General features: G+C 42.4%; 1 protein-coding gene across 2 annotated transcripts in view; it reads right to left on the reverse strand.

The window, feature by feature from the left end:
- The window catches only part of LOC138516732 (alpha-adducin-like), a 1440750-nt gene extending 1430294 nt beyond the window's left edge, over nucleotides 1-10456 (reverse strand). Inside the window, exon 1 of one of the 2 annotated variants that reach the window (XM_069632078.1) lies at nucleotides 10310-10456. The gene's annotated coding sequence lies outside the window, so the exon portion shown is untranslated. The remainder of the gene's footprint in view (nucleotides 1-10309) is intronic. The other variant, XM_069632071.1, reaches the window with a different exon arrangement.
- Between the last annotated feature and the right edge of the window lie 13118 nt (nucleotides 10457-23574).

Here is a 23574-nt window from a genome sequence, read left to right on the forward strand (position 1 = left end):
GGCTGAGAGGCCAACTGATGGGGACATCCTATGGCATACTAAAAGACATAAGGAAGGAGCTGTCCCAGACCGAACAAGAACTTCGAGACCTTGAGATCCAACAACCCAGTAATGAAGGGAGAGAACACCTGATGAAAATACAGGCTCAAATGGACAAATACAAATGCCTGGCCGATAGAGAATTGTATCACATAACACAACCTATGCGGGCAAGGAGATACAGAGAGGGAAACAAGTCCAGCAAATTAATGGCGACCCTTATCAAACTGAACAATGAGCAAGACACATTACCAGCATGTGCGACTCCCCAGGATTGGTACAGACATCCCCAGAAGCAATCAATGAAGTATTTAAACAATTCTATTCCACATTATACACAAATTCTGACACGGTGGGCCAAGAAGAACTTGCAGAGGTTCTTCGCCATTACATCGCAACTAGACCCCAATGCCAAAGCTGCTGCAGTCACTCTAGACGCCGAAAAGCCTTTGACTCTTTCTCATGGAACTATATGTTCCCGATCCTGGTCAAAATGGGGTTTGGGCCGACATTCATAGGGTACATCCGAGTGCTGTATAAGACACCAACTGCAGTGGTTAGGGCAAACAACACTATATAATCCTCATTCACATTAGGGAGAGGCACCCGACAAGGCTGCCCATTATCCCCGTTCATATTCGCCCTTACAATAGAGGGGATGGCGGCCAAGGTAAGGCATGGACATACCTGGAGGGGCATCGGCATCAGGGGGTCCCCACAGCTCCTCTTGCTATACGCCGATGATACGATGATATATGTCAGGCACCCTGAGACCCACCTTCCCCCTATCATGCAGGAGATATCCACGTTCTCAACTTACTTGGGCTACAAGATAAACCAGACCAAGTCAGAGATCAGCCCACTGACACCAATTATGACACAGGCGACAGCGGGTTTCAAGTGGGCCCCCACCTCTGCACGCTATCTGGGTATACTAATGGGTATTACTCCCGTCCCGGGAGGATAGCTCAGCGGCAACGTGCTAGCCTTGGAAGCAAGACGACACAAAGCAACACAGGTTCGATCCCCGGGTCCGTGCTTAGAAACCTCTGGGTATTTAAGCGCGTTATAAATACGCAACTAACAGAACAAAAAACAATTACACAACTAACAAAAACAATTCCTGTAATGGCACCTCGATGCCTGCGGGCTGCATGAGCGCTTTAAAAATGCAAAATAAATAAAAATAATGGCCACAGATAGACAGACCCTCTACAGCATACCTTCATACTCTGGAAGAAAAACTCAAAATATGGGGTGCATGTTAGGGAGAAGTCTCATTTCATGGCTAATTTCCCTTACCTAGTGTGTCCCTCAGCAGCTTTGCTGGATCTCTGGAGTTGTTTCTTTTCCACTTGGTAAGAGTGTAGACTTTTCACCACTATTACTTGTATTTTGCTATGTGTTTTTACCTGTTTTTGGGATTGTGGGCTCTGGAGTACACTACTTCAGTAGCCCCCTTCTTTTCCTAGGATACCCTGTGTAGTCACCCCCTGCACATGGTATCCTAGGAAACCCAAGTTGCACTTTGTCATGATTGGCCAGGGTAGTTGTCCGGGCTGGACAACCCCCCTGCTGGGTGATTGACAGCCAGGCTGTGTGAATGGGGGGTTTTCGCATAAAAGGCAGGTCTCTTGGGCTAGAAGTCAGAGAGCCGCCACTGGAACTACAAGGAACCGAAGAGAAGCGGAGAGAACGACGGCTGCTGCAACTACCCCGTCCCGGTGAAGCCCTGCTGCAGTCCTGAGCTATCTGCCCTTCAACGACTAAGAGGAGATCCAGTCCGGAGTCTTCTTCCCTTGAGCCTGGTGGGGATAACCAGCCCATCTTCCACAGCCAGAGGATCCTCTTCCTTGGTCGAAATCGCTGCACACAGCTGTAGTGTTCCGGATAGTCATTTGGAGAGCCTCTCCTGTGTTTTTAAGGAGCGCACCATTTATTTGTTGTCGCTGCTGCCGGCTTCATCCCTGTGTGGTGCAGACCCCCTTCAGGCGTCCTCCTTCACAACAAAGCTCCAGGAATCGTGGGTCTGCGGGAAACCAACAGGAACAACTGCCAGGGCACAAGCTGCACCATTGGAATAAGGTACTGTGTTCTGCTTGAGGAAACTGGGTGAACCCCTTTTTCTTCATTTCCAAGGCTTGCCCTTGTCTTCCCTCCTTATAACTTTTGCTTCCCAACATTGACAATATCGAAGTACTCTTGGCTACGTTGAATCGTGAACTATCTGACTGTGTAATCTTCGGCAACAGGCCCCGGTGTCACTTGATCCTGGCTCCGGCCCTTTGACTTTTGAACTCTTGTCTATGAGTGTTTCTCGATTCTGTCTGCCTAACCAAAATATTGCCTGTGATTTTTGCCTCCAACTCCCTCTGAGTATCTCAGGTGCTAAATGTGCTTTTGCCCCTGTAGCATTTCATGTCACGGATACGCGTTTAGTTAGTAGACTGAACTGTTAAAAAGTGATCGCAATCGTATTCGCGGTAACGTGTTTTGTGCATAACACCGGTTCATTCAAACACAGGGTACTTACCTTGAGACATACTGTACAAAATGAATTGGTTAGTTGTAGTATATTTAACGTATGGTTTTTGTTTAAGTTTAATAGAAGTGTTGTGTTTATAACGAATGGTTTAAAAATAAATGTACTTATATTTTTCTACCTGGAACCTTGAGTCAGTGTTTGCTTGAGTCACAGTAATTGTGGTCCCTTTGTGTAATCTCTGCTACTGCTCATATACTCTTGAGATAAGCCTGGCTGCTCCGCCACTGCTACCACTCTGACATAGTAGTACAGGCTTGTACTAAAGGTAAAACTTGTATTGCCACTTGTAGTCTTAATTGTGTGTAGTGGTCCCTAAGGGCACTGCACAGGATTCTGCCTAAGAGTGCACTGCCAATGTCCCTATACGGACGGGTGGCCCTGCTCAAAATGGTAGTGGTCCCTAAACTGTTATACTTGTTCTGTGGTATCCCCACATGGCCGGGAAGGGACTTCTTTCAAAAATTGCAACGAATATCCACCGCCTTCGTGTTTGGAGGAAAATCAGTGAGGCTCAACTGGCAAAAAATATGCGAAAGATATGAGACCGGAGGGCTGGCGGCCCCAGACTATACATTATATTTTCATGCTGCACAGGCACACTTTGCTATGTACTGGGCAGATACAGCTGAACCACACGCTCCTGTACGGGCCGAAAAGGTTGCAGCAGACCCCTCCAACATACAAGCGATGCAGTTTGCAAAAACTAAAGTGAATATCAAGGAAATAGACCCGGTGGCCACGACGGTAAGAGCCTGGTCCACCCTGTTTTCAAGGGTGTGATGTGAGAACCCGTACTGGCCGTATGTTTGCTTATGGCACTACCCAGATCTAGAACCCACATTCGCCACTGCACTGCAGAGAAAATGGGACCCTGATAAGGAAAGACTAGGGGATTTATACCCAGAGGGCAAGTTCGCCACACTGAAGGTTGTCCAGGGGAAAGTGGGCGCAGGGCTCATCACAACATTACAATACTACCTCTTGAAAGCGGCATGCAAAAGAAAATGGCCTACATTCCCCGACACCCCTGAGCCTCACCAATTTATAACAGCAACTATGACAAAGGATGGTTTTGCAGGCATGATATCCAGTCTATATAGGGCAGCCCAAGAACATACCCCGTCCAAAAGCTGCATGAAACAAAAATGGGAGCGAGACCTCGGAATCACCATTGAGGATACCAAATGGTCCAAGTATTGTCTACATACCAAATCTATCTCACTTAACTCCAATTTTAGATTAATACAATTTAAAATCCTGAATCACTTACATATAACACCACACAAGACAGCCAAGTTCGACCCAACCCGGGACACAACCTGTCCTAAATGCAAGTCAAGCAAAGCAGACTCCATTCACATGTATTGGAACTGCCGCCCTGTCAAAGCCTTCTGGGAAGAAGTGGCCGGACTTGTAAGCGACGACACCGGGATGAAAATTCCGACTACCCCTCTGAAGTACTTGTTGGGCGACATAGGAAAGGCATCCGTTAAGACCCGCCGCTTTGTAGCTATTGCCGGGGCAGTTGCCAAAAGGGACATATTACAGTCCTGGAAAGCTAAAACAGCCCCAAATCACAAGACGTGGCTACGCGATCTACTGTATGTCCAGGAGAGTGAGGAACAGTATGTGAAAAGCGTGACTGCAGGATGTAGACCGAAGGAAATATGGGAGAATATAGCGAGACTACAGAATGAAAACTACAATAAAGTGGTGTACATTTTGAACTAAATATGAGAATGAAAATGTGATATTGTTGTTATACCCGGTTGTCCACCCCGGTGGAGTAATAACGTACCTATGTGAAGTACCTGTCAGAACTAAAATAAAGGTTTAAAAAAAAAACTTGTATGCGTTTCAGCTAGGCTGTATTTCCTCATTACAATAGTACACTGTTACCCCATTATTGTATGCATTTCAGCTAGGCTGAATCTCCTGCATCACATTAGCATATTGCTACTTTATTATTATGTATTTGACACTAAGTTGAACCGCCCATCAACCCACTTGCACTCCAATACAAAGGACTCCATCCGGTCAACCTGCCCAATACTTAGTGGGATACTCCACGTTCTTTGTTAACTTTCTAGTCCTTCCTCCTTAGCAGGGCCAGTTACAAGCACACCATGTACGTGAGTGCCACTCAGTCAAGGTTATTATGGACTATGATAACAATAGTGATAATAGTCATAAACTATACAGAAATTAGTTTTCCCCAACTTAAAATTTGCGGAAGCTAGTGCTATGACAGCCACACTTTGCAACATGAGCCATTCACTGGCGCTAAGCAATCAAAATCAACAGTTCGATAACATAACTGATGTCCCCTGCCACATCACACTTAGAAATACTAGACTCTGTTCCAGATTAGCAAAACTATTTGAACCGCTAGCTAAAACCACCTTCAATCCCAAATACAGAAGAAGTGAAGTTAGCAACAAGCTAACTACCTTACAGAAAAGATCCACCCACGTCTCACCTTCCACTAAGCCTAAACTGAATTTCCGCAACAACATTTTACATAAGCAGTCTAAATCTATACCAACTGAGGAAAATGGTAGCAATACTATACAAGTCCTACATAAAGTCCAAGCCTGAAAGGAGCTCTAATAAACTCTAAATCTCTAGTAGCACATGCTTTAGAGATAGCCGACATCATACAGATCGAAAATCTTTATTTCATTGCTATCACAGAATCTTGGCTACACGCAGCTGCAGTCCCCGCCCAGATGCTCGCCACACCAGATAACTACACCATTCTTAGAGCAAATAGGTCAGACTCCCGGGGTGGAGACATAGCTATTATAGCTAAAGCTAACCTAGCTCTAAGATTAGTTGCATCTCTAGAGACTCGTTCCTGTGAATCCCTTATGGCTAAACTGACTATCTCTGACACCCAAACTATCACCATCCATCTGATCTATAGACCGCCAGGCCGAATCGGCACCTTTGAGGAGGATATCTAAACTATCCTATCTGTAAATCTAAAATATTCTTCACAAATACTTCTGCTAGGGGATCTTAACTTGGGTTTTAATGACCCTAAAGACCAGCAAGCAGCTATCCTAGCTAATATCCTGACTAAACTCAGTCTTGCACAAAAAGTGAAATCACCTACCCATAACAAGGGCAGAACTCTTGACTGGGTGGCGGACTACAACTGTAACATTACCATCTTTGCTATAACCCCTCAATCCTGGACAGACCATCACCTCATAGTCTTTACATTAGACGCCAAAAACCTCACTTACAAGAACAAATCATCTGCGCCTTCCACTCTTACAAGGGACAAAAAGAATATAACTAGGGACAAACGCCTACCCCTCATTCTACCCACTCTCAATTCCATTCCTGACTCTACTGACCTATCCATGCTAGTCAGCGAATATAATAAAATCATGGCATCTGCCTTGGACACTATTGCATCATTCAAGATGAGAAATAGTAAACCCAAAGCACACCTGAACGCTTGGTTACCCCACATCTTAAAATGCTAAGAAAGGAAAAACGTAATAGTGAAAATACATGCAGACATACACCTTCGGACCTAAACAAAGCCAACTTAATCCACATATCCACCCTGTACAAAAATGAAATACTGCGCACTAATCAGGGAACATTTAATACCAGAGACTACAGAATTGCAGAATTGTGCAGAATTGCACAAGCCAACTCAAGTACCAAGGAATTATTTGTTATACTTAAAGTGCTTGAAAACCCTATCCCTGTCCCTGACAACTGCGTTAAGGACACCACATGGTGCTCTGACATTCAAAATGCCCTTGCTAATAAAATCCTTACTCTCCAGGATAAAATAGCCACTAAAAAAAGAGCATACCTACTAACCTCACACCACTCAGTTGTCCGTTGCCGTCTCCTAAACCAACTCATTGTTTCAACTTTGCAAAGGTCTACATCATCAAAGTTGAAAAAATGATCGTCTCCCTCAAGCCTTCGAACTGTAAGGGAGATAACTGTCTGGCCCAACTCATAAAGGATGCAGCTAGAGACTTGGATCCCTTCATCTATAAGTTAATTGACACCTCTTCCACCACTGGGACTGTCCCAAGCAGTCACGGGTACTGCCACTCTTGAAAAAAACAAGACAAAACTGAACTCATCATTTTAGGCACAACGCCTAACCTCAATAAACTCAGTCACAATGACACTTCCTTCATTATTGATGGCAATACCATTAAGGTGGCGAAAGATGTGAAAACCTTAGGGTTCTACCTGGACTCCACATTAACATTCACTAAACAGATCAGCTCTATGACCTCAGCCACAGCCTATACTTGTAAATTGATCAGAGCCGGCAAACCCTTCCTCTCAAACAACAGCTGCTTGACCTTAGCCAGGGCGTTGATATTATTCAAACTCGACTATTGCAACGCTTTATACCTAGGCGCTAAGGAAAATATTATCAATAAAATTCAGATCCTGCAGAACAACGCTCTTAGAGCAGCATTAGGTATTTCAAAGAAAGAGCATATCTCTGAAACAAGGAGGCAAAACGATTGCCTCTCCACTAACGATAAAATCACCCTAAAAATTACCTCACTTATGCATAAATGTACAAATAATGCAGTACCCAGCTACCTCATAGATAGAATTACAAGGAAAACTTCTAACCAACCGACTAGGGCCGTGAACACCAATTGCCTGCTGACACTGAGGTTCAAATTGTCAAGAGCTTGGGGTAGCAGTTTCACTGTCAAAGCAGCCCAGCTTTGGAACTCCCTTCCACCCCCTCCGAGGATTGACCAACCATTCCACCTCTTCTGACTGAACATAATTAAGTGGCTTAAAGAGAACGATCACTAAGAAACTACACTGTATCATATCCCTGTTTCACATCTATGTACAAATGTAAATATGTAACATTCAACATGTAATTATATATGCACTCAGTCCTGATTAATATACTATATACTCTGTCCTGTATTACTGTACTCTATCTACTGTAAATGTACGACTGTAATTATGCAATTGACTTTCCATTGTGCTACTGTAATTATGTAACTTAAGCTGAAAATTTTCTTGTACCCTGCACCCAGGAGGAAGAGGAGGGGCCTTCGAAGAGGAGGAAGGTTACAATAGATCAAAGAAAGTTGAAAGCAAGACTTATCATGTCCTCCTTGAATGAATGCGAGTGAAAGGGAAACTCACAACAACTGGCAACGAGGATAAGATGACTGACAAGCCTACTTAACACCGGCGTAGCGAGACACCATGCTTCCGTGTGCGCCACGCGGTCCTTATCCGCCACCTGGCGTCCTTTGGTTCAAATTGTCAAGAGCTTGGGGTAGCAGTTTCACTGTCAAAGCAGCCCAGCTTTGGAACTCCCTTCTACCCCCCCCCCTGAGGATTGACCAACCATTCCACCTCTTCAGACTGAACATAATTAAGTGGCTTAAAGAGAACGATCACTAAGAAACTACACTGTATCATATCCCTGTTTCACATCTATGTACAAATGTAAATATGTAACATTCAACATGTAATTATATATGCACCCAGTCCTGATTAATATACTATATACTCTGTCCTGTATTACTGTACTCTATCTACTGTAAATGTACGACTGTAATTATGCAATTGACTTTCCTATGTCCTACTGTAATTATGTAACTTAAGCTGAAAATTGTCTTGTACCCTGCAAGACGAGGGGCCTTCGAAGAGGAGGAAGGTTACGATAGATCAAAGAAAGTTGTAAGCAAGACTTATCATGTCCCCCTTGAATGAATGCGAGTGAAAGGGAAACTCACAACAACTGGCGACGAGGATAAGATGACTGACAAGCCTACTTAACACTGGCATAGCGAGACACCATCCTTCCGTGTGCGCCACGTGGTCCTTATCCGCCACCTGGCGTCCTTTGGTGAGTGGGCTGTCCTCGCTGCACCAGCTTCCTTTCCAGGGTCCCTTGCTGGCACCGCTGCAGCTACAGAAACCGCTGAGGAGCCAGGAGGTCTTGCGGGTCCAACAAGGTAGGAGGCAGGCCGTGGGACACGGCCTGCTCACCTTTGTTTGAACGCCAGCACCGTTAGCATCACAGCAGTATGCCCGCCCACTGCAGCCCCAAACGCAAGGGAAAGGGGAGAAGAGCCATACTGGCTGAAAAGCAACCGTTGGAACACCGGCACCATTAACAGGGTGATCATAAGCACCAACCACTGGTGCCCCATGCAATTCAGCAGACAAGATAAGGAGTCTCTTAGGTGACCCATAGTATACACTATACGAACAGTATCACTAGTGGGTACCCAGCAGCTCCACACCCCTACAACATAGGAAGTGAGGCCGGAAACCCAGACATCACGCAGGCCACAACCACACAGGACCTACACAAACTGTGGCGCGGGACCAGGGCAAGTCACAAGCCCATCCCACCAATGAGCCCAGCAGCACCCCCACGCCAGAGGTCAGGCATATCTACGAGCACGCCCACCAACAGCGGAAGCGACCAGACACCCAATACACGACGATGCCCAAATCCCAGCCATGGTAGGCCAGGCAGGAGGACAAGGTGCACCCCTACACACTGCAAGCAGCGTTGCATTTTTGAGGAAACCTGACCCATTCAGCCTCCAGCCGCAGGTGGACTGCAGACCTAGATGGACGTATGGGTTGAGGATTTTGCTGGTTTCATCAAGGCGGCGGGGAAGAGAAGTCTGCGGTGTTGAAGGACATCTTCACGAATTTAGCAGGGACGGCGATAAATAGTAACTTGCTTACGAGAAGTACCAACTAGGGATGGTTACTCAATATTATTAAATCCAGCTGGAAAAAATCATCTGGGCCGTCCATATTCTGGCCTATTGACAATGGTGAAGATCAATAACTGGTGGGAAGTTAAAATAAAACAGTAAACCCGAAAATCTTTGTGCAAGGAACTATTCTGCAATCCAGGCAAAAAGACCTTAAGGAACGCAAACAACTCTTAGTTATAAATGCATACTGGAACCCAGAGAAGATCTCCTCGAACAAATATATAAATTCAGTAACCTTGCTAATTGATGTATGCTTGACCAACTTCAGAGACCTAACAATCATAATCTGTGGTGATCTGAACTACTCCTGGTTCGAAATTGACAGGAACCGGTGAACATTAGACCAAGTCAGAACACAGAAAAAGAAAGGCAAGGACAATGTTGGAAAGCTGCACTAGAAATGCGAAACTGTGAAATGCTAAATGGGAATGTCAAAGGAGACATCCAAGCAAACTACACATGGCACCGTAATCAGAGCCATAAAGCTCTCAATTATATTTTGACTTAAAATAACTTGTACTGTAAAATTGATGAGTTAAACGTTTTGAAGACAACTAACAGCGACCATGCTGTGCTTAGGCTCACATGGTACATGAACTGGGAGAAATTCTCACAAGAATATAACGAGAAGCTGACGATCAACCAGGGCGCAAATACGCTAAGGATAAATGATGCTCAGATCAATAGACTAAGAAAAATTATCATGGCAAATCCGATGTCTCCAAACAGCCAAATAAATGATGCCCCTTTTCTTTTGCAATGTAAAGTTAATCTTCATCTCAAACAAACAAACACGTGTGTTTGTAAGCAAAAACAAAAAGATTCTTCATAAAGACATCAGAATCCTAAAAAAAACTCTGGCCAGGAGTGCCGTAGATGCCATCAAAAAAAGGACACAGTCATATCGGAACTGGTTTAAATCGTTTGCATATATTCGCGATCCTGGAAGTACCTTAAAGTACACTGTTCACTGGCCAGAACGCTGCTGAGATCGCTTGTGCAGTGTGCGGACTTCTGCCTTTCAAATAACTAAGAGAATCATTTACTGCAGCGGAGCGCCACACAAGGAGAGGACGTCCACTGCTGCAACACGGAAGTTGTCTGACTTAGAGAGAAAGTGATTGGTCTGGCGCCTTTGGTCCCGCCCCCCGGCAGTCCCTCACAGCATCTAGATATACCCAGAGTGCAGCGCACCTGCACATGCACCTGGAAGTACCTGAAAGTGCAATGTTCACTGGCCAGAACGCTACTGAGATCGCTCATGCAGTGTGAGGACTTCTGCCTTTCAAATAACTAAGAGAATCATTTACTGCGGTGGAGCGCCACACAAGGAGACGACGTCCACTGCTGCAACATGAAAGTTGCCTGACCTAGGTGATTTTGTTCTCTTGTGGCTCTGGACACGTGGTTTCAATTGTTTGGACTCTGCTACACTGAGCCCATAGACTGAATGGACTGAATGAGCCATTAATGTCAACGCGTCTGTTTGAATATATAAGACACAAATAGTAACACACGTTTCCGTGTTGACACCTTCTCTCTCTCTTTTTGATTCTTAGGGAGATAGTGATTGGTCTGGCACCTTTGGTCCCGTCCCCCGGCAGTCCCTTACAGCATCTAGATATACCCAGAGTGCAGCGCACCTGCACATGCACCTGGAAGTACCTGAAAGTACAATGTTCACTGGCCAGAACGCTACTGAGATCGCTCATGCAGTGTGAGGACTTCTGCCTTTCAAATAACTAAGAGAATCATTTACTGCGGTGGAGCGCCACGCAAGGAGACGACGTCCACTGCTGCAACATGAAAGTTGCCTGACCTAGGTGATTTTGTTCTCTTGTGGCTCTGGACACGTGGTTTCAATTGTTTGGACTCTGCTACACTGAGCCCATAGACTGAATGGACTGAATGAGCCATTAATGTCAACGCGTCTGTTTGAATATATAAGACACAAATAGTAACACACGTTTCCGTGTTGACACCTTCTCTCTCTCTTTTTGATTCTTAGGGAGATAGTGATTGGTCTGGCACCTTTGGTCCCATCCCCCGGCAGTCCCTTACAGCATCTAGATATACCCAGAGTGCAGCGCACCTGCACATGCACCTGGAAGTACCTGAAAGTACAATGTTCACTGGCCAGAACGCTACTGAGATCGCTCATGCAGTGTGAGGACTTCTGCCTTTCAAATAACTAAGAGAATCATTTACTGCGGTGGAGCGCCACACAAGGAGACGACGTCCACTGCTGCAACATGAAAGTTGCCTGACCTAGGTGATTTTGTTCTCTTGTGGCTCTGGACACGTGGTTTCAATTGTTTGGACTCTGCTACACTGAGCCCATAGACTGAATGGACTGAATGAGCCATTAATGTCAACGCGTCTGTTTGAATATATAAGACACAAATAGTAACACACGTTTCCGTGTTGACACCTTCTCTCTCTCTTTTTGATTCTTAGGGAGATAGTGATTGGTCTGGCACCTTTGGTCCCGTCCCCCGGCAGTCCCTTACAGCATCTAGATATACCCAGAGTGCAGCGCACCTGCACATGCACCTGGAAGTACCTGAAAGTACAATGTTCACTGGCCAGAACGCTACTGAGATCGCTCATGCAGTGTGAGGACTTCTGCCTTTCAAATAACTAAGAGAATCATTTACTGCGGTGGAGCGCCACACAAGGAGACGACGTCCACTGCTGCAACATGAAAGTTGCCTGACCTAGGTGATTTTGTTCTCTTGTGGCTCTGGACACGTGGTTTCAATTGTTTGGACTCTGCTACACTGAGCCCATAGACTGAATGGACTGAATGAGCCATTAATGTCAACGCGTCTGTTTGAATATATAAGACACAAATAGTAACACACGTTTCCGTGTTGACACCTTCTCTCTCTCTTTTTGATTCTTAGGGAGATAGTGATTGGTCTGGCACCTTTGGTCCCGTCCCCCGGCAGTCCCTTACAGCATCTAGATATACCCAGAGTGCAGCGCACCTGCGCGCACACCTGGAAGTACCTTAAAGTACACTGTTCACTGTGAACGGAGAGCGGTGAGTGGTAGTTAGTAGAGAGTTTTATGTTTTATCTCTTTTGATGCTAGATAGTGTTTTAACTTTAGTGAATGTAGATACTATTCATATTGCGTTTCAATAACTTATAGTGTGTAAGCTAAGCTATGGAATTACGCTCCACTAAAAATGTACATGATAAATGGTATTGAGCCAGGATACCATAAAATTAACCTAGTTAATGTTGGCAACTTGAATAAATTGAATGTACCTAGAACTAATTGCGCATGTAAACGGAAAATTTTATTGCAACCTGGGCTTTTGACAGATTGCAAACTTGCCAAAATGACAACTTTATTTAATAAAATAGAGCAACCAAGTGATAAAGTGAAGCAACAACAATTCCATCTATGACTGCTAAAGAAATTGATTGTAGTACATCTGAAATTATGAGCAAACTTACCATGGCCTTTCCAAGTATCAGTAGTAAACTATTGGCGCGAGTAATACATCCTGTCTCCTCTTCTTTTTTTTTTTTTTAAACTTTGGTTTTATTGGCATTTTAAAGAATATAACAAGCAGGCTACATATGTAATCACCAATCGTTCACGATGCACTTGCCCAGCAAACTCCCCCCCCCTTCAAGCCCCCCTCCCCCCACCCCTCGTTTTACCAACTCGAACCATGACATAGGGAGATTTGGACTTTTCTTTTGCGTCCTTTACTTGGTAGTGAGTGTGAGCGTCGGCGTTTTTTGGTGGCCGATGGCCGGCCGAATGTCCCCGGGCCGTGGGCGCCCATCCCGTCCATAAGGTCCCTGGTACTTTTTGGTACAGTCTTTCGGCTTAGTCCCCCCGAGCCCCGCTCGGCTCCCCCTCAGGCTTCAGTGCACATCCCATCCCCAGGCCTCCCTTACCCCCTGCCAATTTTCAAGGAATGACCCAGAATCATTGTTCACCATGGCCGTTAGTTTGTCCATTAGAAACAAGTTTTTCAATTTCTTTAGCCAGTCAGCCTTGGACGGGGTCTCCGGGCTCTTCCAATTCTGTGCCAATGCCACTCTCCCCGCCGGTAGCATCGTTTCCCACATTCTGGGGTACCTGTCTCCTCTTCTAATTTAGAAATACATTTTACTTCCCCATCTAAATCTAGTGTTTCTGGGAAATTCAACACTGAAACCCAAGTTGAGTACACAATTGAAGATTCTGAGAAAGAAAACACTGAATTTTTAAATCCTGGGGAGCTAATTGTTATTGGTCAAATTCGTTTGGCTATTAACAATAAAATATTAGAACATCAACCGGAAAGCCCTCAGGAAAAGAAAGAATGTGAGCAAAATAGAAATTCGAGATGAGACAAGTTTTATTAGTATGAACTCAGAAGAGTTATTTCAAGCACTTGAAAATGTTCTTATGACACTAGTTGAAAAATGCGATTCAATTGAAAGCAAACTAGCAATACACTCTTATTATATGAGATTAGTACTAGAAATCTACACAAAGTTTGTGACCAAAGTACAAATACTGTGTATGAAAGCGAAAAAGAAAAAATACCATCATAGACAGGAATCAACAATCCGACCCTATCTAATAGGCTAGATGTGGACAATAATGAATATAATGTGGCAGAACACTGTGCATCAATAATGAAAAGAAGAGGTTATAAAGCGAAAAGTGAATCTCAAAGCTTTAAAAGACAAGTAAAAGTAAAAAAGAATGGAAAGAAAAAAAGCTTTGGACAAGCAGCCATGTATAGTACTACAAAGTTTAAGCAAGCTAGTAATGGATGTATTGCTAAGGCTGATGAAAACGGTGAAATAAATGACTATGACATAGATAAGACTGTGAATGAACAGCTGACTAAAATGAATGAAACCAAATCTTTATCAATACATAAACAACCCAATTATGTTGGGGATCATAAAGTCATTATACATGAACATCCTGTGAAAGCCAGTAACAAACACAAAACAAAAAAAAGAAAATGTTAGTGATACTGATATTAGGGAGTTCTTCACCAACCCTCCCATGAAACAACTGAATAAGGTTGAAATAGAGCCACCAGGTCCGTCAAATATGGTGGGAATGAGGAATTGTAAAAAGCAGAAAAGTTTTGATTCTATTAAATACTTTCCGATGTTCACGCGTTGTATGAGAATATTACATGTACACAAGGTGAAAATGGAAGAACGAAAAAGATAAAAGTAGATAAGAATGGGGCGAAAAATAATAGTCAATCATAACAAGTGAAAACAACTAAGGAAAAGTTGGAGAAATCAACTACACAAGAATGGGATCAGTCTGGTGAGAGGAGACGGGTATTACAAATTGAAAAACTTGATACAGCTGAGTGTGTTGTTCTTAATAGACAGCAAATTCTCGCAATATGTTCTTCCATCGTCCCCTTGCGAATGATTGTCTCAGATGATTTCAAGATAGTTGACCAGTTGGTGAGCACTAATAGAATAGCAACAAATGTATGGTGCAATGAATGGTCAATCCATGAATTTATTCTGAGTCAAGCTAAACTGTTTGAGAAATTAGGATACACTTGCATAGAAAGCTATATGCCTAAAGTAAAATATTAAGAACAAAGTAGTAAACAAAAGGCTAAAATAAATAACCAAGAGGGCAAAACAAATAATGTAAATAGTATAAAACAGATGATGACACGAGAAGAAACAGTTACCAGACCTACTGACAGAACAATTCCTGATGGCTATTGGCAATGGATCCCTGTAGCATTCAAATCCCATTTCAAAGCAAGTCCCTAATGAAAATGAAATTATTTTATCTTGGAATACGCAAGGAAATGCACATTTTAGATGTGATGATGGCCTTTTAGACAACATAAGTATGTTTAGAGTCATTGCGTTACAGGAAACCTGGATTGTAAATGAATGTGAACTTGATGGACGTAGTAATTTCATATGCAATGCGACCCAAGGTCCTAGAGGTCGTCCTAAAGGAGGTTTAATGATCTCAATCAAACTACCATGGACCGGATGTAAACATATAGATTCCACAAGTATGGTCCTAATGGTTATAGTCTCTTGTACTTCATCTAAAACTGAAAAAATTGTTTTAGTCAACATATATAATCCACCTGGAGGAAAATATAATAAAGAGAATATACTAACTATTGCCAAAATTCTTGAAGAATGTAGCAATAAGTTCGCAGTGATATTAATGGGTGATTTAAATATAAAACATAGTGAGTCCGAAGTGGTACTAGAACAGTGGAATTCTGAACCCTGTGCTATACAAAATAACTCTAGAGAAAGCAAAGCATGGTTAGATTTAATCAATAAATATCACCTAACTGTACTGAATGGTAATACTCCTGGAGACCGCATGAAAAATGTGACTCGGATATGCGGAAAAAGTATGAGCACTCTTGATTACATAATTGTGAACAGTAATACCCAGGAGATAGTAAGTGATATGGCAGTTGGATGCAGAGAAGAATGTGATCATTTGCCTTTATATCTTCTGTTAAAAGAGAAAGTATGTACCAAATGAATGGCGAGATTGGGGTAAATATTGCAGGTAATCGTATTAAATGGAATCCCTCTAATATTGAAAAAAGGAATGCAAGAGCTATCCAATCGCTAGATATATTTATTGAGAAGCATGAATATTATCCCATGAAACTAGAGAGTGAAATCCTTGATGAATTTAAAGACGTAACAGATAAAATTAAGGTTACAGTGATGGTAAAGTGTAAATATAGATCAATAAATGAAAAATTGAATCTGGCCCACCAAAAGAAATTTGACAATGACATCCACTTAAAAAAGAAACTGTTAAGGACAAATATCCGTGAGTGTATAAACGAGAAAGAAAAAGATGGAATTGTGAAGATCCGTAATCTTAAGAGTCAGTATAAGAGATGGAAAAGATCTCACCTGAAAAAGATAAAAAAAAGATGAGATATGGCTCAATTTGGCTAATGCATCAAAAAATAAAAATGATCAAGAAATGTGGGCCATTATAAATAATAAAAAGGAGAAAACTCTTCCGGTTAATTGTATCCCAGAGAGTGGATGGATTGCTCATGTGAAAAAAACTTTGGGGAGTATGACATGCGAAGAACCAAGTAACAAAAAAGAGGTGACGACCTGGAATGGAACATATACTGTGGCATCTTTGATAATATTAATAAAGTCTCTGCCAAATTTGAGAGCTGCGGGACCAGATAATACATGCAATGCCCTGCTGAGGCAATCTCCTGAACGGTGGGCTAAGGTGTTATATACTCTATTTCAGTGGATTGGTAAATTTGGAAAAGTCCCTGAGTCATGGAAAAAAAGTATTATACATCAATGTATAAAAAAGGTGCACGCATTGGTCCTGGCCAGAAAGTGGAAGTCCAAAGACCCTCCTCGGGAGCACGAGTGGGTTGCGAAATTGTGGGCTCTGGTGGCGATGGAGTGGCTCACCTACGTGATTCAGGGCGCCCACATGCGGTTCTACTCGGATTGGGCAACCTTGTTGTCTTTCTTAAAGGCGGGCGCTCGCCGGGCCTGGTGCCCTAAGGGGATGGAATTGCTGGGCATAGCCCGCCCTCAGGACGAATCGGACTTGTTCAGTTAAGGCGAGGCTGCTAGTTTCTTTGCCCGATCTGCCGAACTTGTTTACTCTGCAAACCTGTGGAATCTTGACGGGGACAGGGGTGGGGAGGGAGAGGAGAGGGGTGGGAAAAGGGAGTTAGGGGCTGTTCTGTGTACTTTCTTCCTGTTATTGGTTATTGTTGTATAAGTGACTCACTGATAAATGGTTAATAAAAACTTATTGGGGAAAAAAAAAAAAGGTGCACGCAACGATCCAGGAAATTATAGAATGTTAGTGATGCTTGACATCCCTGCAAAAATGTTTGCAAAAATATTGCTAAACAAGTTTAATCAAAGGATATCTAGCTGTGCGATACTCCCTGATAATCAGTCTGGATTTAGAGCAAAGTCATCCACATCACATAATATAACCATCCTAGTTAGTGTAGTGGAATATTCTCAGAAGATTCGTAAACTACTCATATATGTTGCCTATATAGATTTTTCTGCGGCTACGGTTTCACAAGAGAAATTATGGGACAAATTAAAGAAATGGGGAATTCCACATGCTTTGTTGCACATGATAGAATTATTATGTCAGGATACATCTGTTAGAGTGCGTCTAGATTTAGAAGGAAAACTGTCAGAAGATATACCTAAAATACGCGGTGTCAAACAAGGTTTTATATTTAGCCGATTTTCTAAGAGAAGCAGACCAAACCCAGATAAATTATATTAAAGTGGGCATAGTAAGGCTGGGATGGCTTGGCTATGCTGACATTCTCCTATTAGACTACACTCCAAAAGGACTTCCAGCTAAATTGAACGAACTTGAAAGGTTTGCTAAAGCCAATGATCTAATCTTCAACATTGATAAGTCTAAAATCATGATGTTTGAGAATAAGTTGATGAAGAAAAACAAAAATTTTATATGGCTGATAGACAATAGAAAGATTGAAGTCGTAAATGAATATAAATATTTAGGTATCATCATTGATAATAAACTTAAATGGAAAAAGCATTGGAATGAAACCAAGAGGAAGTTCACGATTGCTACGATGGCATTAAGTAAATTTATTGGAGCACAAGGGAATCTCTCCATATGTACTGTACTGAAACTGTACTCCACAAAAATTGTATCATTTTTAGTGTATGGTGCTGAAATATGGGGATGCTATTTTGGAAATGAAATTGAGAAATGTAAAGGAAAGATTTTCTAAAGAATGCCCAAAAATCTGCCGTATGAGCACATTTTATTAGAATGCAATATGCATAGTGTCTATAGCCGTATTCAATTAATGACTGTTATGTTATATGTCAAATTGACTAGACTTAATAACGACACATTTGCAGTAAAGCTTATGGAACAATTTAGATGTGAAGAGAATAAAGTTGCATTTCTAACATTATACAGATGGAGTTTAGATTATGTTAAATGGATAGGGAAAGATATGTTCAGTTGGTTACTTTTTAGAACTGCTCAAGTAAAAATAAAATTGAAAATGAAGATCTACGAACTATATTATGATCAAAGAGTAGTCAATCTGGCAACTAAAGCAAATAGTAGATTCTTTCTCGATCATTTAATATTAAAAGAAAGGAAACCTTTTTTTATCAAAATGCATACCCCGACTATAATATAATTAGGTGGTATCTGCAGTTCAAATGTAATATATGCAATGTATTAATTATACTTGGAGCAAAGTGTGGTATCCCGAAAGTAAATAGATACTGTAGATTATGTGGGATAAACACACTCGAAACTGCTTATCACATACTATGTGAATGTGAAAGTTTGATGAGTATACATAATTCTTATCTCATGAAATATAATATGTACAAATGTAACATTGTAGATATATGGCAAAGATTACTTGAGGGACATGATATGAATTTGATATTCTATATGATGAAATGTTATGTGTTTACATTAGATATTTTAACTGAACTATCAAATGGAATTTATGTGTTTTAAAACAAAAATGTATTTTATCTAAGATGGATCTTAGTTTTTACATGATTGATATGCAAAACATTTTATGTTTGTAAGTATATTTCTAATAAAATGAATAAATATATTCGCGATCAAGACCGAGCCGAACTAATATTGTCTCTCATCAACAAGCACAGTACAAGAGAGATATGAGCAATCCTAAATAAAGGCTCGCGGGAATCTCAATGCAATGATGTCAAATGGAGTCTCCGCTGGGACTTGGGAGACACACTTTGCAGCAGTATTTAATAATCCAGCAACGCATCCAACAAAAAATTATTCAGAATGCCACGGCCCGTGGAAGGTTTGTAAGTCATCAGAAGACATTTCACTAGTAATTCAACATCTAAAAAATTCACGAGCTGCAAACTTCACGACGGCCTCACAAACTTAATGCTGAAGGAGAATAAAGATCAATTGTCTAACTTCACAGAAGTCCTTTTCAGAAGGATTTCAACTTTCAAGATACTTTTGCAAGCATGGTCTACTACGGTGGTGGTACCAATCTTCAAGAAGGGCAATCAGGACGATCCATCCAACTATCGCCCGATTGCCCTTCTTGATACCATTGGGAACATCTTTGCAACTTTTATTGATAACTTGGGTAACTACCGCTGGGACATGCCAAACCGGCTTTACAAAGGGGGTAGGTACGGAAGTGAACTTAATTCTATTAAATATACTAAAACTAGAAGCCTTGAAAGGGAAAATAAGCTTTTCCTTGATTTCGTATACATGCAACAAGCATTTGAGAGCATAAATCCTGAGATGCTCTGGAAGAAATTAACAAACTGGTCCTTCCCGCCAGAGCTTCTCCATCAAGTGATGGCTTTGCACGTTAACCCAAGTATCCGTGTGCGAATAAACGAACTTGGCAAACTTACCAATGAAATTACCACAAAAAAGGGTATCTCTACATATTATCCCCACCAAAAATATTGCAGCACATATGGTCGTCTGTCCAGCAATAGGCAATATTTTTGGGGGGATAATTTGTGGGAGCGGGGGTGTCCACCGAACATTTAAAATGAATGCAGGGCTTGTGGGGGTGTCCCCTGCAGGGTCCATGGCTCAATTACACTGCAAAAATATGGTAATATTTTTGTATCGCAATATTTTTGTGGGGATATTAACACATGGAACTGAAAAAAGGGGTAAAACAGGGATGCCCACTGGTGGCTCTATTGTTCAAATAGTTTATTGCCAACCTACCTGATTCCCTGAAGGAAGTAAATTGTTTTCCGCCTAAAATAAATGGCCAGCAGATCAGCTGGGCCATATACGCATACAATCTAGTGCTAATGGATACCACCCAGATAGGTTTGCAAAGACTTCTAACTAACCTTCATAAATATCTAATTCAAAAGGATCTTGAAAATAAACATAACGAAGACCAAAACTGTGACCTTTGGCCCAAAGCTAGGGTCAAGAGAAAATGTTTAGATGGACAGTAGCCAGCGGCTTCATTGAGACTTCGACATCCATCTGTTACTTGGGAGTGCTCTTTAATAAATCTATCCGGGAATGGGATTGGTCCCAAGATTTGATTCACCGAATGACAATGTTTTCCCTACAGGGAGCAAAACTGCATGCAGAATATGGGAATTTTACCATAATTCCAATCGTGACTTTTCACGCACAGAGTCATTCCGACTCTTACCTTTGGGTCAGAAGCAGGCTGGAACTTGAGTCATGACATTTGGCCATATCTAAAGGGTCTTTTTTGGCGGAAAGTGGTTAGACTACCTGTTAACATCTCCATAATTACATTTCGACACAAATTGTCTTTAGACTCAATGTATGGAACGGTCCTGTGGAGATCTATATCGGCAATAAGAAAAATGTACCTAACAAGCCATCATACAGCATTCCGACTCCATTGAAAGAGAACAAGAGAGAAAAGATTTCCTAGGTAGGAAACCCGCGTCCCCTGCACACTATCTAATCGGCCAAGGCCTGTATGTGTGTTTGTTTTTGAGGGTGGCTCTGGAGTTGCAGACTCCAAGGTAGGAGCTATTAGCTCATTCAAAAGTTGTCAAATGATGATTGTGTCATTTCTGAAATCACCTTGTGTTATTGAGGTTATACATGTCTAAAATCATAACAAAAACACTAATCAGAAAATGAGGAACGCCTGACTAACAGCTCCTACATTGGAGTCTGCAACACCAGAGCCACTCTCAAAAACAAACACACTTACAGGCCAGTGTGCAGTGTGCAGGGGACGCGGGTTGTCTACCTAGGAAATCTTTTCTCTCTTGTTATATTTCCAGCCTAGATACCAATGCTGAGCACTTCTCCCCTGCACCTTTTAAACTTTTACCTTATTACTAAAAACTTAGACATATGTTAGAAATTAACCAAACTGATTCTTGAATAGGTGTGCTCGTGGCCATTGAAAGAGAAACCATACTTTGGCCTCAAAGGAATGGGCAAACAAAATCAAAAACATCCTTAATTGTGCCGACATAAAGATAGAAACAGTACTGTCCCATCCACAAATGGCAAAGAAAAAATTAAAGACCTGGAATTGGATCCAAAATAGTGAGAAACGCCCCAATCTAGCTTCATCTCTATATAATGGAACTGCAGCAACTGGATCGGACCAACTACCGAAATATGTAAAAACATTTCTGTCACAATATCATTGTGACCAATTTCTGAGGCTACGATTAAATGCGTACAAAACAAAAGAGATGTTGCTTCTAAAATGAGACATAGAAACTAAAGATAATCTGTGTAGATATTGTAAGATGACGATTGAATCGTCTAAACATTTGATCATTGAATGTCTGGAACTAAGTGTACAGAGGTCTTTCTATCTCAGAAAAGTTGCCCCACTGAATGGAAATATGGTGGATTAGTGGTTTATGTTGCTCAGTGGAAACCACGTTAAATTAACTTGTGCAGTTGTTGACTATATGGATACGATCTTGCCAGCAGTTGCACAAATAAATCCTGACCCTTGTCTCGGATGATCTTAGGAAACAGGGGGCTGTCAACAACATGATGATTCTGTTAAGTTAGGTAAATGAGGAGATATATGCGATGACATATAATAGAAGTTTGTACAAACTAAATGTTACAATAAAATAAAAAATAGCATCATCAAGACCATCCTGCCTGAAGACAGGGATACCTACACAACACTTGTGGCTGCCCTAAACAAGAGGCTAGTGATACAAACAAACCGGGATAATGAACAATATGTGTTCAATCAATGCCACCAAGCATCTCACGAGAAGGTGGAGGAATTCATTACACGGCTTCGCCAAAAACCCGTCCACTGCCAATTCTCCACTTTTTCAGACTAAAAAAAGGGGTCCGGCTCTGTGTCATAGAAGGGTGCCTGTCATCAGTGCTCCGAAACAGCTCCTGAAGAAGCCGTTGACAATCGAAGAAGTGATAGAGATGGCGAGAGGGTGGAGATACAGGCCCCTGCAATTGAGACCCCAATAAAGTGAACGTACACAGATGACACAGTGGAAGCCTTTAACAGCAGCAGAGACGGAGAGAGGAATACCATAAACCACCAAACGCTGCAGAAAGGACCACAGAGGGATGGATACCCGCAGGCGAGACCGGGGCCACGCCCCCAGAGACTGTGCTAACGGTGCGGTCAGCTTTTCCCACATGCATCGCTATGCTCAGAAATGACCTAGAGGTGTTCCAGGTGTTGGAGAGAAGGGAAGTCATTCCCGCCGACATGCCAACCACATGCGGCACAATATAATTGGAGCAGCCGGCAGAAGCACGAGACTGATCACCGGACGTCTCTTAAGGAATACGGAACATTGCTTCGAGGCGTCGCTTCTGTTGAATGTGATGCTCCGTAAGTTGGCAGAAGATTCTATCCTTATGTTCTAAACTTTTGCAAACTACTTAACTCACCCTCCTGACTCATTCCCTGACTCATTGTTTCTCCTATAGAATTGTGTCCCGTTTCGAGCTTCCCGCTTCTGTTCCCTCTGTGATTCCCTTGACGTCTCCCGTTTGTTCGAGCCGGGATTTCGGTTCAAACACCCAATCCGAGTCAGAGAAAGAGTCCACTTTACGGAAGTAAGTCCCGCTCCTTCATTGATTCTTCCGTTCCTTTCTTGCTGTGGGCTATCACTAATTATTCTTTTCCTTCGCAGTGATTCCTCGTTTTTTACAACGCTCTCAGCCACCTGGATTGCTCAAGGCGAAGGGTTTACTTCCAGTCACCTCAGTTATTAGTAAGCAATCTCTCTCTCCCAGATTGTCATTCTCACTCTCTCTCCTTCTCCCACTTACCTGTCATTCTTTCATCCTGCAGGACTGCTCCCTCATTCTCCGCTTTAAGAAGAGTCACCCTTCCGAGAAGTCCAGTTCAAGACCTCCCGAGTCACCAATCCGAGAAGACCAATCCCAGGTGCCCAGGGTTTTTTTCCCCAGGGGGTTTCCCTGGGGTTTGTGTTTCCCTTCGCTGGTGTCTACTTCCCAGTGTTAGGGGAGGCAGGGACTTCCGGGTGATTCATTCTTTCTGCAGTTGATGTTTCAGTCAAGCTAAAGCTCGATCATGTTAGTGTCTATTTCAATTGTTCTCTTCTTGGGAATCAAGATAAACCATGCTGTGTTATAATCTTATCAACATAACACTCGGCTTGATTGACTTTCGCTTCAATGAAGGCGACATGGTAGTATGCA

Source organism: Ambystoma mexicanum, chromosome 6q, assembly GCF_040938575.1.
Source record: "Ambystoma mexicanum isolate Mex_15411 chromosome 6q, UKY_AmexF1_1, whole genome shotgun sequence".
Lineage (NCBI taxonomy): Eukaryota > Metazoa > Chordata > Amphibia > Caudata > Ambystomatidae > Ambystoma > Ambystoma mexicanum.